This window comes from Elephantulus edwardii, unplaced genomic scaffold, assembly GCF_000299155.1.
Source record: "Elephantulus edwardii isolate Elephantulus edwardi_28Jun2011 unplaced genomic scaffold, EleEdw1.0 scaffold00135, whole genome shotgun sequence".
NCBI lineage: Eukaryota > Metazoa > Chordata > Mammalia > Macroscelidea > Macroscelididae > Elephantulus > Elephantulus edwardii.
The window spans coordinates 3,902,355-3,917,313 of NW_006399885.1; positions in this window are offsets into that span (position 1 = coordinate 3,902,355).

The following is a 14,959-nucleotide window of genomic DNA, read 5'->3' on the forward strand; positions in this document are numbered from 1 at the left end:
TCTAAGCCCAAGTGTCTTAAAGCGCTGAGACCAGTTCCAGGTGGCTTGTCCCTTGTCCTCCTGGGAGGAAACAAGCAGGTTTCACAGGGCCAGTGAGGTGCTTGTGTGAGTGACAGAGGTGGTGGCTCTGCCAGCAGCTCAGGGGGGACTTTTCTCCATGTGATTAGCAGGTCAGGTTCCATGGAGGCCAGCTTCCCTTCCCTCTGCCCTCAGCTCTGGGATGACCCAGTCTCTCACTGAGCAGGGACAGAGGGGCAAGATATGGACAGAAGAGCTGCTACATCAGACTGTCTCGAGAAAACAAAACAAAAAAAAACCACTCACAATTATTTTTGCTTTTGAGGAGTGGGTGGTTAGGTAACTCCCCTGGACCACCGAGAAGACACTTACCTGAATGCCGCTCTATTTGTGAGCAGCAGTGGGGCAGGCAAGTGTCTCTGATGCAGAGCCTTGAAAATGACGCACATTTGCTTTGTAGAGCAGATGCTATGAGGAATATTTTTGCTTCACCTGAAAAAAAAATACAAAGATTAGCAAAGTGACACTTCATCATTACCCATCACACTCTATTAACTTGTGGTGGTGTTGTTATGTGCCATCTAGTAGTCTGCGACTCACTGAGACCCTATGTACAATAGCTCTGAACACACCCTATTCTGAGCCAATCTCATCAACTCTGACAGACCTAATCTCATTTCTACCGTCCCTGAGTCAATCCATCTCAATCTGGGTCTTCTCCAGTGCTGTACCTCCACCCTTCCAAGCATGATGTCCCTCTCCAAGGACTGATCCCTCCTAGTCACATGTGCAAAATACATAAGACAGTTTCAAAATCCTTGCCTCTTGAGAAAAGCTTGGTTTCACTCTCTCCAGAATAGACCTGTTTGTTCTCCTGGCAGTTCATGGTGTGTTCAACATTCATTTCCGGCAGCACAACGCAAAGGCATCCATTGTTCTTCTGCTATCTTTACTCATTGTTCAGCCCTCTGATGCATAGCGAGTCATTAGAAGACCATGGTCTATATCAGTCGCACTTTAGTCTCCAAACTGATATCATTGCTCTTCAGTACTCTAGAGAGGTCCCTGACAGAAGACTTTCCAAATGCAAGTTGTCTTTTGATTTCCTGATGACTGGTGGCAAGAGTACTGATTGTGGAACCAAGCAAGCTGAAATTGTTAACAATCTCAATCTCTTCTCAGTCCATCATGAAGCTGCCGATTGACCCAGTGGAGAGAATCTTTGTTTTTTTGATGATGTTGAGCTTAAATCCATATTGAAGACCCTCTACAGCAACCACTTCAGGTCCTCCTCAGTCTCAACAAGCAAGGTTGTGTCATCTGCATAACATAGGTTGTTGATGAAATTTCCTCCAGTCCTGATGCCACATTCCTCTTCATACAGCCCAACCTCCTGGATGATATGTTCTGTATATAGACTGAAAAGGTATGGAGACAGGATGCATACATGATGCACATCTTTCCTGATCCTGAATTGTGCAGTGTTTCCCTGCTCTGTTCAGACTGCTTCCTCATCCAAGTATATATTTCTCATGAGAAAAATTAGGTGTTCTGGATTCTCATTCTTCTTAAGGTTAGCCACAATTTGTTGTGATCCACACAGGCAAATGCCTTTACATAGTCAATGAAACATGAATAGACAATCCTCTGGTACTCTTTACTTTGGGCCAAGATCTATCTAAAGTTGGCTGTGATGTTCATTGTGCCATAGCCTCTTCTAAACCCAGTTTGCACATTTGGATATTAGTGATATTATTCAATAATTTCCACATTCTCTTGGGTCACTTTTTTTTAAAATAGGAGCAAATACAGATCTCTTCCAGTCAGTTAGCCAGGTGATTGTCCTCCAGATTTCTTGGCATAACCTGATGAGTGCACCCAGCACAGCCTCTGTTTGCTGAAATATGTCAATTGGTATTCCATCAATTCCTGGGGCCTTGTTTTTTGCCAATTCTTTCAGGCCAGTGTGCACTTCCTCCTTCATCACCATTGTCTCTTGATCATATATTGTTTCATGAAATTCTTCTGTGTTAGCCAGTTCTTTCTGGTACAATGACTAGACTTAATAATCAGTGACTGCTGCTGGTCATTCAAGAGCCTGGTGGGGTGTGTGTGTGTGTGTGTGTGTGTGTGTGTGTGTGTGTGTTTGTGAGCACTCACACATGCGTGTGCACGTGTGCATGCAAGCACGAGGTATATTTGGAATATGTATGGTGTGTATACATCCGGTGTGTGTCTTGCATGTGTACATGTGGGGGGAAATATGTTTGTGGTATGTTTATACATGTGGGTGAGGTGTACTGTGTGTATGTGTAGGGCATGTGTGCTGTGTATACATGTGGAGTGTATGTGTGTGTGTGTGTGTGTGTGTGATGTGTAGAGTTGTGTGTATATGTGGAGTTTGTGTGATGTGAAGGGTGTGTGTGTATATGTGATATATGTACATGTATGCTATGTATACCTATGTGTGCTGTGTATGCATGTAAGGGGTGTGTTTATGTGCTGTGTCTATGTAATGTGTGTTTATGTGGTGTGTATAATGTATACATGATACAGTGTGTTTTGTACATGTCCAGTAGGTGTAGAGTGAGGGGGTTGTGTGATGTTTACTGGAGTGTATAATCTGATGTGTATCTATGTATGTACTACGTAACTTGTGTATCTAATGGGGTAAATGTGTATGTGTAGTATGCATATGTTGTGTGTGTGCTTTTTTATGTCTGTATCTACAGGGTGAGCTGACAGTGAGAATGGACCACAGCTTGGGAAACAACTGAGACCAGCAGAGGAGCCGGTGCCGATGAGGTCTGCCTGACATACGAGGTTCTCAGAAGTCTCCTAGCAAAACAATACATTCCAGATTGTCCCAAAATATTTACTTTTTCTGTAACCATTGATATAATTGTGTGAATAACCATGTCTTTTAACAGAAGGAATTCTTCTTTATGGTTGTAAGCCATTCACATCTGAGAATCAGTGTGATTTATCATAGCAAAACAAAAACATCAATCATACTTAGAAAATAAGCACTGAGTACAAAGGCAGAAAAGCCTCCCGTAGGGTCTGACTCCACTCCCACCCCACTGTCCACCTGAGGTAGAGGAGGAGTGATTTGGAGAACATGCATAATTCACTTCCTAGTTGTGTCAAAAGTTGTAGAAGGTGCCTGCCAGTCACGCTGGGGCTTTCCTACTTCAGTGACTCTCGGGTGTCAAGGGGCTTGTAGGATGTTCTAGAGAGAGGATGGAGCACGCATAGTTCATTCCAGTAGTACATCTTCTCAACCGATATGGGATCTCTCACAGGCCAGGCCTGGCGACCTTCAGACAGATCCTTTCCTGACAAAGTCTCCCACAGATTGGTTTAATGACTCAGACTTAGATGACTGACTTGACTAACATAATGTCTTAGCAGCCCTGTGGGACAGCCTTTCTTACATACCACAACTGATGACCTGGACACAAAGCTCTGACCTCACAGGATCTCATTCATAGAATGATATTTGCTTAAGTCAAAGGTCAGTTATGTCCCAAGTATAACAGCAAATAATATTTCACCCACTTTCATAAATAACTTATTCTAGTGAGTTCCATTGGTTCTATTTTGCAGATGAGCAAAGTGTCAGCATCAAGGTCCAATCCCAGGCACTTGATTTAAAGGCTATCGTTCTTGCCACTGCATCATGCCAACCATCTGAGGATTAATGTCTTGGCTGTAATGCATATGTCTCAAAGGTAAGAGATGCCTGCAGCATAGTTTCAACACCTACAGTTTTCAATACCTTGCTCCTTTCACATGCAAACTGAACCTCTACAACTGCCCTTTCACCTGTTGACCAATCTGTTGGTGGTATGTTGGTTCTTGGAGACAAGGTAAGAAAGTTTTAGATCTTTCTCAATTTTGTTGTTGTTGTGTAGTACAGTCAAGTCAGAAATGACTAATAGTTGACCCTCCTGTGAACTTTCAGAGGCAATTTAATCACATAGGAAGAGATTGTCCATCTTTCTCCCTCTGAGCAGCTGGTGGATTCAAACCACATGCATTTGGCTGGACAGTGCCACTCATTTCCACTAAGCAATCAGAACTCCCTCATGACAATTAAAGTCCCTCAATTAATGAACCTTTAAAAAAAACCCACATCTGTCCAGTTGGATCCACCTCAGAATGACCTTCCATCAGGTTTCTGAGTCTGTAAATCTTGATGAGAGGAGACTGTCCATCTTTCTCCTGCTGGACAGATCTTGAATTTGAACACATAATCTTTTGTTTGGCAGCCAAATATATTATGCATCATGCCATCAGAGCTTTTTAATCAACCTTTACAAAATAGAAAAGTTAATCGTCAACAAGTAGAGTTTGGGGACATGGAAATGAGGTTGTGGGACTGGGCTTCATAACAGCTTGAGCTGCTTTTTTGAAATCTTCTGTTCAGCTCTTCAATTCAGCATTACTTCCCTTTGTTTTGGCATGTTATCATTGTATTGTGCTTTTCACAGTCTTTTCTGACAGTAATTTTGGTCTTCCTTCTCTGTCTTTATCATGACTTTATGCTTTCTTTATGGATTATATCATTGATATCATCCCACAACTCATCTAGTCTTCAATCATTTGTGTTCAATGCATCTTTTCTTGGAATGATATTTAGATTCAGTGGAATGGGTTTAAAGTCATAAATTGGTTCTAATTAACTTAATTTAAAATTCTTCATCTTCAACTTGAACTTGAGTTCAATATGACAGTCAGCCCTAGCCTTGTTTTGACTGCTGATGTTGAGAGAGTCTCCTTTGACTGCTTACACAGCCATAGTAAATCTGATTCTTGTGCAATTGGTCAGGTGAGGACCACATGCATAGTCACTACGTGTGTGTGTGTGTGTGTGTGTGTGTGTGTGATCGTACACAATTCATTAATTGGACCTTGAACTTCATTTCTGTCACAAAGTCTGTTTTCCAACGACCAGTTCTTCCTGTTTCCAACTTTTGCTGTCCGGTCACCAATTATTATCTATACTTTGTGAAATGCAACCCATGTTGTTGTTTTTGCTATATGCCAGTGAGTCACCTGTGGTTCATTGCAACAATATGCGTATTAGCTCTAAACCCTGCCCCATCCTGAGCCAATCTTATCATCTCTGATAGACCTAATCCAATTTCTCCAGTCACTGGGTCAATTCATCTAATCTAGAGTCTTCTTCTCCTACTCTGTCCCTTCACTAGCATGGTGTCCTACTCCCAGGGCTGGTTCTTCCTGGCAAAATGCCCTACGAAGGTGAGAGAACATCAAGATCCTTGCCTCCATGGAGCAGCTTGATTTCACCTTCCCCAGGACAGACCTGTTTGTTCTCCTGGCAGTCAATAGTATGTTCAACAGTCTTCTCTAGCACCACAACACAAAATATTGATTCTTTACCTATCATCCTTGGTTATTATTCAGCTGTTGGAGGCATAACAAGTAATTGTGATGACCATAGCCTGTATCAGGCAAACCTTAGTCTTCAAACTGACATCGTTTCTCTTCAGTACCTTGGAGAGGTCTCTGACAGTAGACTTTCCAAATACAATTCGTCTTTTGATCTTTTGACTGCTGATGCCAAGAGTATTGATTGTGGAACCTGGCAATCTGAAGTTGTCAACAATCTCAATCTCTTCTCCATCTATCATGAAGCTGCCAAGTAGCCCAGTGATGAGAATCTTTTTTTTTTGATGTTGAGCTTCAATCCATATTGAAGACTACAGTCCTTGACCTTCTGCAGCAAATACCTCATGTCCTCCTCAGTTTCAGCAAGCAAGGTTGTGTCATCTGCATACCAAAAGTTGCTGATTCATCCTTCTCCAATTCTGATGTTGTCTTTTTCCTCAGAAAGTCCAGCCTGCTGAATAATCTGTTCACATACAAATTGAAAAGGTATGGATATAGGATGCATCCTTGATGCATACCTTTTCTGATCCTGAACTGATCCAGTATTTCACTGCTCTGTTCTGACTACTGCTTTCCAGTCCAAGTTAATTAAGTGTTCTAGATTCCCATTCTTCTCAAGGGTAGCCACAATTCATTGTGATTGTGATCCACACAGCCAAATGATTTTACATAGTCAATGAAACACGAATAGGTATTCCTCTAGAACTCTGTGCTTTCAGCCAAGATCCATCTAACTTTGACTATGCTGTCCCTAGTGCCACAATTTCTTTAAATTAAGTCTGTATGTCTGGCAGTTCTCTGCTGATGTAGTGTTCTAGTCATTTTTGAATAGTCTTCATCAGGGTCTTGCTTGTGTGTGATATTAGTGATATTATTCAATAATTTTCACACTCTATTGGACCATCTTTTTTGGAATGAGAATAAACATGAATTTCTTCCAGTTGTTTGACCGGGTAGTTGTCCTCCAGATTTCTTGACAAAACCTGGTGAGCATGTCTAGTGCAGTATCTCTTTGCTGAAATATGTTAATTGATATGCCATCAATTCCTGGGGCCTTACATTTTTGTCAATTTCTTCAGATCAGCTTGAACTTTCTCCTTCATCAACATTGCCTCTTGATCATGTGCTGTTTTATTAAATTCTTCTGTGTCAGCCTATTCTTTTTGGTATAGTGACTCTATATACTCGTTCCATCTCCTTTTGATGCTTTCTGAGTCATTTAACATTCTGCCTTCATTATCCTTAAGAATCACAATGCAAGGCTTAAACTTGTTCTTCAGTTCCTTGAGCTTAATAAATGCTGAGCCACTTTATCCCATTTGATCTTCCAATTCCAACTCTTTGCACATTTCATTACAATACTTTGTTTTGTCTTCCTGAGTTACCCTTTGAAATATTCTATTCAGCTCCTTAACTTCTTGATTTCTTCCTTTTGCTTTAGTTTCTCAGTGCCTAGTGCAATAGTTAGTCTCTTCTGACATCCATCTTGGTCTTTTCTTCCTTTTCTGTCTTTGTAATGAGTTTCTGTGTTCTTCACGAATGATATTTGTGATATCCTCCCACAGTTCATCTGATCTTTGCTCAGTAGTGTTCAAGACCTCAAACCTGTTCCTGAGATTGTCTTTAAAATCTGATGGGATAGACTCAAGGTCAAACTTTGGTTCTTGTGGATTTTATTTTATTTTCTTTAGCTTCAGTTTGGCAAAATAAAATGGGTTGGCATGGGACATTTTGAATCAGATAATCATATGATCTACTAAGCTGGGAACGAAAAGGTGAAGAAAAGATGAAATTATGCTCATTGTTAAAAAGACCATTTCTCGGTCCACCTTGAAATGCAATGTTAGAGTGACATGATAATACCCATACACATACAAGGAAGAAATGTTAATACCACTAGCATTCAAATATATGTACCAAAAACTAGGGCCAAAGAGATGGAAATAGATTACTTATATCAATTTTTGCAGTCAGAAATCAATCAAATATGCACCCAAGATACTTTGATAACAATTGGGGACTGGAATGCAAAAGCTGGGAACAGGGAAGAAGGACCAGTAGTCAGAAAGCTTGGACTTGGTACAGAAATAAGGCTGGAGTTAAAATTCTAGAATTCCATACAATCAATGACAATAATTGCAAATACTTTTTATAAGAAACATGAACAATGACTATACATGTGGGCTTCACATGATGGTCTACATAGGTATCAGATTGACTATATTTGTGGGGAAAAACATCTCTAGAGAAGTTCAATATCAGCTGTGAAAGTAGGCCAGGTGGAACAGACTCTTAGCTCGTATACAATCTATAGTCACTATTAACATCATTGATTTCCATGCACTATGAGTCGGATTTGTTCAACATTTGTTCTTTAAAAGAAATGGCCTCAGAACTTTTGCATTATCAACTAATTACCTTACACATGTTTCTGTCTGTGAACACATGACCAAGGTCTAAGCTATCTCCATAGTTCTCCACACACTCTTTTTATCTTAGTGTGTTAACACTAGGGTGCTAGGAGCCTCTTTAATAAAGTCTAAACTTGTTAAATATTTAAAAGTAAGTAGCTCCATTTATAGCGAAACAGAAATAGAGAAAGCAGAATCTGAGTGGCTTTGTCTTGAGAAGCATAACTACACTTAGCACATAAATTCTGATGCTTCCATTTGAACACTTGATTGTGCTTACGTGAAACTTTTACTTGGACCAGGATACAGTCATCAGAATAGAGCAAGGAAACAATGCATTGTTCAAAATTGGGAATGGTGTGCATCAAGGATGTGTCTTATCTCCATATCTTTTCAATCTATATACAGAACAGATTATCTGGGAGGCTGGGCTGTATAAAGAAAATGTGGCATCAGGATTGGAGGTAGACTCATTAACAATCTGTGTTATGCAGATGACCCAACCCTGCTTGCTGAAACTGAGGAGGACCTGAAGCACTTGCTGCAGAAGATCAAGGACTGCCACCTTCAATATAGACTGATGCTCAACATCAAGAAAACAAAGATTCCCACCACTGGGCCGATTGGCAGAATCATGATAGATGGTGAAGAGATTGATAGCTGACAGCTTCAGTTTGCTTGGCTCTACAAACAACACTCTTGGTACCAGCAGCAAGGAAATTAGAAGATGAATTGTATTGGGAAAGTCTACAGTCAGAGACCTCTCCAAGGTACTGAGGAGCAACAATGTCAGTCTGGACACTAAGGTGCACCTGATACAGGCCATGGTCTTTGCCATTACTTGCTATGCTTCAGAGAGCTGGACAATGACTAGTGATGCTGGAAGGAGAGTTGATACCTTTGAGCTTTGGTGCTAGAGTTTTTGTGGTTTTTTTTAATTTATTTTGTTCCATTATTTTTTATGTGTACCATCAAATCTGATCTGACTGATACAGGAGGGAGCTTTGGTGCTAGAAAAGAATATTGAATATAACATGGAGTGCTAGGATAACAAACAAATTCATCCTGGAGAGAGTGAAGCTAGGCTACTACTTGGAGGCAAGGATTCTGAAGCCCCATCTGACATCTTTGGACGTATTGCAAGATGTGATCAGTCCTTGGAGAGGGACATCATACTTGGGAGAGTGGAGGGACAGCGGAGAGGAAGACCTTCACTGAGATGGATTGATTCCATTACTGGGGTAATGGGGATAGGTTTGTCAGAGACAGTAAGATTGGCAAGAGATAGAGCAGGGTTTAGGGCTGTTGTACATACGGTTGCTATGAGTCACAAGTGACTCGACAGCACATAACAACAACAACAACAATTACATATATAATATATGTAAATTTATGTTGCTGTTGATTTCCTTCAAGTCAAGCATCTCTCATAGTGAACTTATGAACAAAAGGCCTAAGCCTTTTTTTAATTATACGTATTTTTTATTATATTTATTTTTAAATTATTATATATATGTACATAGGTTCTCTATGAGTTGCAAGTGACTCAATGGCACATAACAACAACAACATATCTCTCTCTCTCTCTATCTCTCTCTATCTCTTTCATATACACACACACCCCCCAAAAAAAGTTCTGTACCTCTGAGTAGGAAATATATATATGTCTTTGTTGTTATGTACCATCAAGTTGGAACTGATCCATAGCTGACCCCCAACAGGTTTTCATAGACAGTTAATCACATGGGAGGAGACTGCCCATCCTTCTTCTGATTATATATGTATAAAAACCCCATAACAAAATAGGCTATGGCTTAGGAGTTTAAATAAAAAAGAAAGTTAACAATAAAGATGGTTTCAGTAGTTTGGAGGCAAAAGGTAATGAAGCAAACCCAGAAAATGATGCTCATCCTCATCCTACTAGTCAGATGCATTTGATGGAGAAGCTGACCCTCACATTGCACCAGTACACCTTCAGAATGAGCTTCCCCCACCCCTTTTCCATTGCCTCTCATGTTACTACAACAATTCTGGTTCTTGGAGAAAATATTAACTCTCTAACTGGGATCAAGTGATGACAGATTTCAGTAGTATAGAGTTGCAAGTGGCCTTAATAACAGCAGGAGGCTGACAAATACTTAACTGCCTGGTCTTAAACAAAACAAAAACCACAACCTAAATCATCATGTGAAAAAGTCTTTACTACTGTTCTTGTTAGGCACCTTGAAGTCACCTCTGACATATATGATCTTTATGTACAATGGGACAAAAACCTGCTTCCCCTCCCCCCAAATTTCCATGGTATAGATACTTCACCAGGGAGCTCTGATGGTGCACTACTGGGAAGGAGTTGGCACTGCCAGACCAAACGTATGGGATTCAGATCCCCAAGCTTCCACAGAAGAAAGATGGGCTATCTTCTCGTGTGTGATTTACAGCTTCTGAAAACCCACTGCAGGGTCAGCTATGAGTTAGTTTCCGCATATACCACCACCACCACCAAAGTGTTCTACCAAGAGTCTAGTTTTAGCTCAAGTCCCTCAGTCACTGATTATGAAGTTGAGAAACAGGGAATGTCGTGTGCAGTTAAAGAACTGTCTCAAGTACAACACTGCTCATCAGCTAGAAATGATGAAAAATGCTCGTGCCTCACTGTGGAGAGGGAAGCATCTAATATAAGCCTGCGTGTACAATGTGACTGTGATCTATCTATATGCATCTTCTTACCTTTCTACACTTCTACCTTCCTACTTTACTAGCTTCCTTTCTTATTACTCATCTATCTATATCACTCTTATTAAATCTTTTGTCTATCTACTTACCTACTTACCTATCTCTGTATCTATTAACCTATCTAGTCCTACCTTTCTGCCGAAGTACCTATTTGTCTACATAACTGCTCTATTTTTCTTCTGACCATCTTACCTACCTACTTATCATATCTCATCTCTTTTTTCTCTTTTGCCTATACATCCAGTTATTAATATCTTCTCCCTTAAAGACCTTCCCTTATAAAATTCACACTATATGATTACTAAGCTCTTTCCAGTAGTAAGAGATTTTGATTCCTCTTTTGTTACTCCATTTCAGAGTTCTGAAGAAGGACTTGATGTAACCAAGTCTAGTTTGTTTCTAATAGAGCCCTTGTCCATTCTGACTTTTTCTTAAAGCACTCATCACCTCTCCAAATCATAAGGATTCACTTGTTTATTGTGTATCTCCCTATCTTACAAACCCCCTGAGGGCAAGGGAGGCTTCAGTCTCTCTTATATAGTAACACTGAAAACACACTCTGTGACACATGACAAGTAGGCTTGCAGTGAGGTCACCCCAACCCTTCCTTTTGCCCTTAAGGAAATTGAAGCCTTAAGAACTGATCTTTCTGCAATCAGACAAATTTGTGGCACAACAGACTATAGGACCTACATGCTAAATTTATTTGCTTATTTCCCCTAAATCCCTCTTTACTTCATCTAACCAAGTCTGAAGCCTAAAGAGAGACTCACAAATGGTTTGAGATTGAAGATGGTGCCCTGATATGCTTCTCTGGCTGCTCGTACTTTCACACTTTTCTTCTCTCTTTGCTCTCAACTTATTCTCATGGGAAGCATGGGTAAGGTTGGTGTCACTTTGCCTTATTTTATGTGATTAGGAAAACTTGCTTATCAGATGGATCTGTGTATATCTCAGTGGACATGGAAGCCTGGAGCAGTTGTGTGCTTGGGTTTTTAAAATTGTTTTGCATACAATAATTTATATACATTGTGTTTCATTAATGATCATTGTGTTTTATATTATCTTTCACTTACATTGTGTTTCATACAGTTGTTCATATGTTTCATATTTTATAAAATTAATTACTATTGATCTATACCTATTATTATCATGTCTTTTTGAGTCCCCTTTGAATCTTTCTGTTTTAAGGACTCTAGGTCTCAGGAGAACAGAGCTTCAAAATCAGGAGACCTGATCGGTTGTTTCTTTGTTCTTGTCCCAGTTCACTTCAGTAGATATTGATGCCAGACATCATTTTAACACCTGGAGGTATAAGGTCCTCGCTCTTCCAAAGTTTGTAGTCTCTTAGGAGAGACTAACGAATAAAAGGAGAATTTCAATGCAGTGAATGCAGTGGTAGTCCAGTGGTAGAATTTTTGCCTTCCATGATGGAGATTTGGGTTTGATTCATGGTCAATGCATATCAGGCATGGCCACTACCTGTCAGTTAGTGTTTCTATGTTGCTATAATATTGAAAAAGTTTCAATTGACTTTCCAGAGTATGATAGACTAGGGATAAAAGATTATCTACTTCCAAAAATCCGTAAGTGAAAAGGTTATAGATTACAATTGATCTTTTTCATAACTGTTTATGATGATTGCATAGGTCTTAGGAGTTTTTTGTTTAGTTGTGTAGCTGGTGACTATGAGCTGAGACCAACTTGAGATAAGCTAACATAAATAATTGACAAAGAGAAGTATTGATTTGGTGGGCCCAGGAGAAACTTTTAAAAGAAATAATTGAGTAATAATTAATCTATTTGCTTAGCAATTGTCTTACTTCTAAAATGTGTTGATGTTATTGTGTGCCATAGAGTCAGAACTGACCCACAACTGACCCCCAGGTGGCTTTTCAGAAGCAGTTAATCTCACAGGAGGAGATTGCCCATCCTTCTCCCATGAAGCAGCTGGTGGCCTCAAACAGCATGCTTTTAAGATTGCTGCACAGCTCTTGCCATTAGGCCACCAGAGCTTCGTAGGAGTGAAATGAAGGTGTTCACCATTATACAAAGTTCACTGAAGCTCATGTGTCAGTTCCTGTGGGGATGGCTTATTATAATGATTCTTCTAGAAAATTTGGATACTGTTGTGGACTAAACTGTGTCTTTAAAAATATGTGTTGGAATTTTAATTTTATATGAGTAAGGTAGTAAATGATAGTGGTGGAGAAGACTGTTGACTATTCCATAGACTGCCAAGAGAACAAGCAAATCTGTCTTGGAGGTAGTGAAACCAGGGTGCTCCTTTAGAGGCAAAGATGGTGAAACTTACTCTCACATATTTCAGACAAGTTGTCAGGAGGATGCAGTCCTTGAAAAGAAAAATCATCATACTGAGAAAGGTAGAGGGTCAGCGAAAGAGAGGAAGACCCTCAACAAGATGAAAGGACACAGTGACTTCAACAAAGGGGCTTCAACATAACAGACTGTGTCAATAATATAGAATAGGGCAAGGCTCAGATGTGTTGTTCTTAGGGTCACTATGACTCATAGTCAATTCAGCACCTAACAACAATATCAATGGATGAAATGTTGTTTGCTAACAGAGTTTCCTTTGCTATGTTAGAGAGGATCTATTAGTATCTTAAACTTAATCACTTTAGAGATATAAATAGAGCAGCTTTGATATTGAGAGAAATAAGCAAGTGTGTATGGTAGAACATAGATGCCACTCTTCAAGTGTAACTCTGGTTCGTCTATAAGAGTCCTATGTGGATGCCTTGACAGGACAATTTCTCATGTATTTTTATACAATCTCTAGTGGTTCCCTCCCTCGCCTCTTTGTTAGTTTGCTGTGCTGTGATGGTTTTATTGTAGTTGTGGTGCCAGGAGCTATGCCAACAATATTTCAAATACAAGATGAGTCACCTATAGAGGATGTGTTTCACTGAAGTCTCTACAATCAATAGACTAAGAAGCATAACCGTGATCTACTTCTGAAAAATACTTACCTTCCTCTGGAGGCAACAAAAAGTTTTGCCCAGAGCTGGGGCTATGAATGCAGAGATAGCATCTCCTGAACTGTGTGGAAATAATGTTCTTCTCATTGAAGCTGTTGTGGTAGTGGTCGTTGTGGTTGTTAGGTTCCTTTGAGTTGACTACAACTCATTGCAACATTATGGACAAGAAAATGAAACTTTTTGTATTCTGTCTCATTCTTATAATCCCAAACAAGCTTGAGCCCATTGTTAATAGTCACTGCATCAACCTATACCATTGAGGTTTCATGCTTAGAAAGATAGAAGTGCAGGGAAAGAGAGGAGGACTATCTATTACATCAGCACTCAGAAACCAAGACATTATAGTAAAATGTGGGTCTTGGACCCTGAATAAAGATACTGCTTGGTAACTTATAACTTCTACCTGTTACTACTTTATCTTATCCATTTTTGTGTCCTTAGTAGAAAGTGAAGAGACTCCTTAGAAAAATCTCATCTGTACATAGTGTAAATGAAAGATTGTATAAAACACAATGCATGTGAATGAAAGACAATGTAAATGGATTATTGCATGAAAATAAACAAACAAAAAAGGTGGTAAGAGTGGTGGATAGATGGTAACTGGTAGAGTAGAGGTTAGTGGTAGCAGGGGGAAGATAATATTGGAGTTTAGAGGTGTCTTTGGCGGACAGTGTGATAATAGACATGGTTAGGTTTCAGTTAATTGTATGAGGTACAGTCTTTATGGGGAATTCTTTGGGGCACAATGTGCATGATAAAGCACAATGTGTATGAGTGGTGACATGTAAATCAATTCAAAAATTAGAAGGGAATAAATGCATGATATCTGAATATTATATATTTGTTGTTGTTGTTAAGTACCATCGAGTCTCAGACAACTCAAAGCGACTCTATGAAGGAGAGTCCTCAACGTTTAGGTGACTTTCATCCTCTCATAGGGTTCATAGTATTTCCGGAGCAAGCTATTACGAGAGGGAGTGGATGTCATTCCTCCTTCCAAGCTTGTTCTAATCAGGGAGCTCCACCCCACTCTCTCTCCCCATTGGGTAACCAGCCATTAACATATTTGACACATCAGTGTAACAGATTATAGATTTAGAAAGCCTACTTTGGTCAGTACTTGGTTGGTATTACTGAAGGAAAGATCTACCCTGGAGATTGTTGTTGTTGTTATGTGCTGTCGAGTCGTTTGTGACTCATAGCGACCCTATGTAAAACAGCCCTGAACGGTGCTCTATCCTGTGCCAATCTCATTGCCTCTGACAAACCCATCCCGATTACCCCAGTCACTGAACCAATCCACCTCATAGAGGGTCTTCCCCTCCTGCGCTGTCCCTCTACTCCACCCAGCATGATGTCCCTCTCTAAAGACCTGTC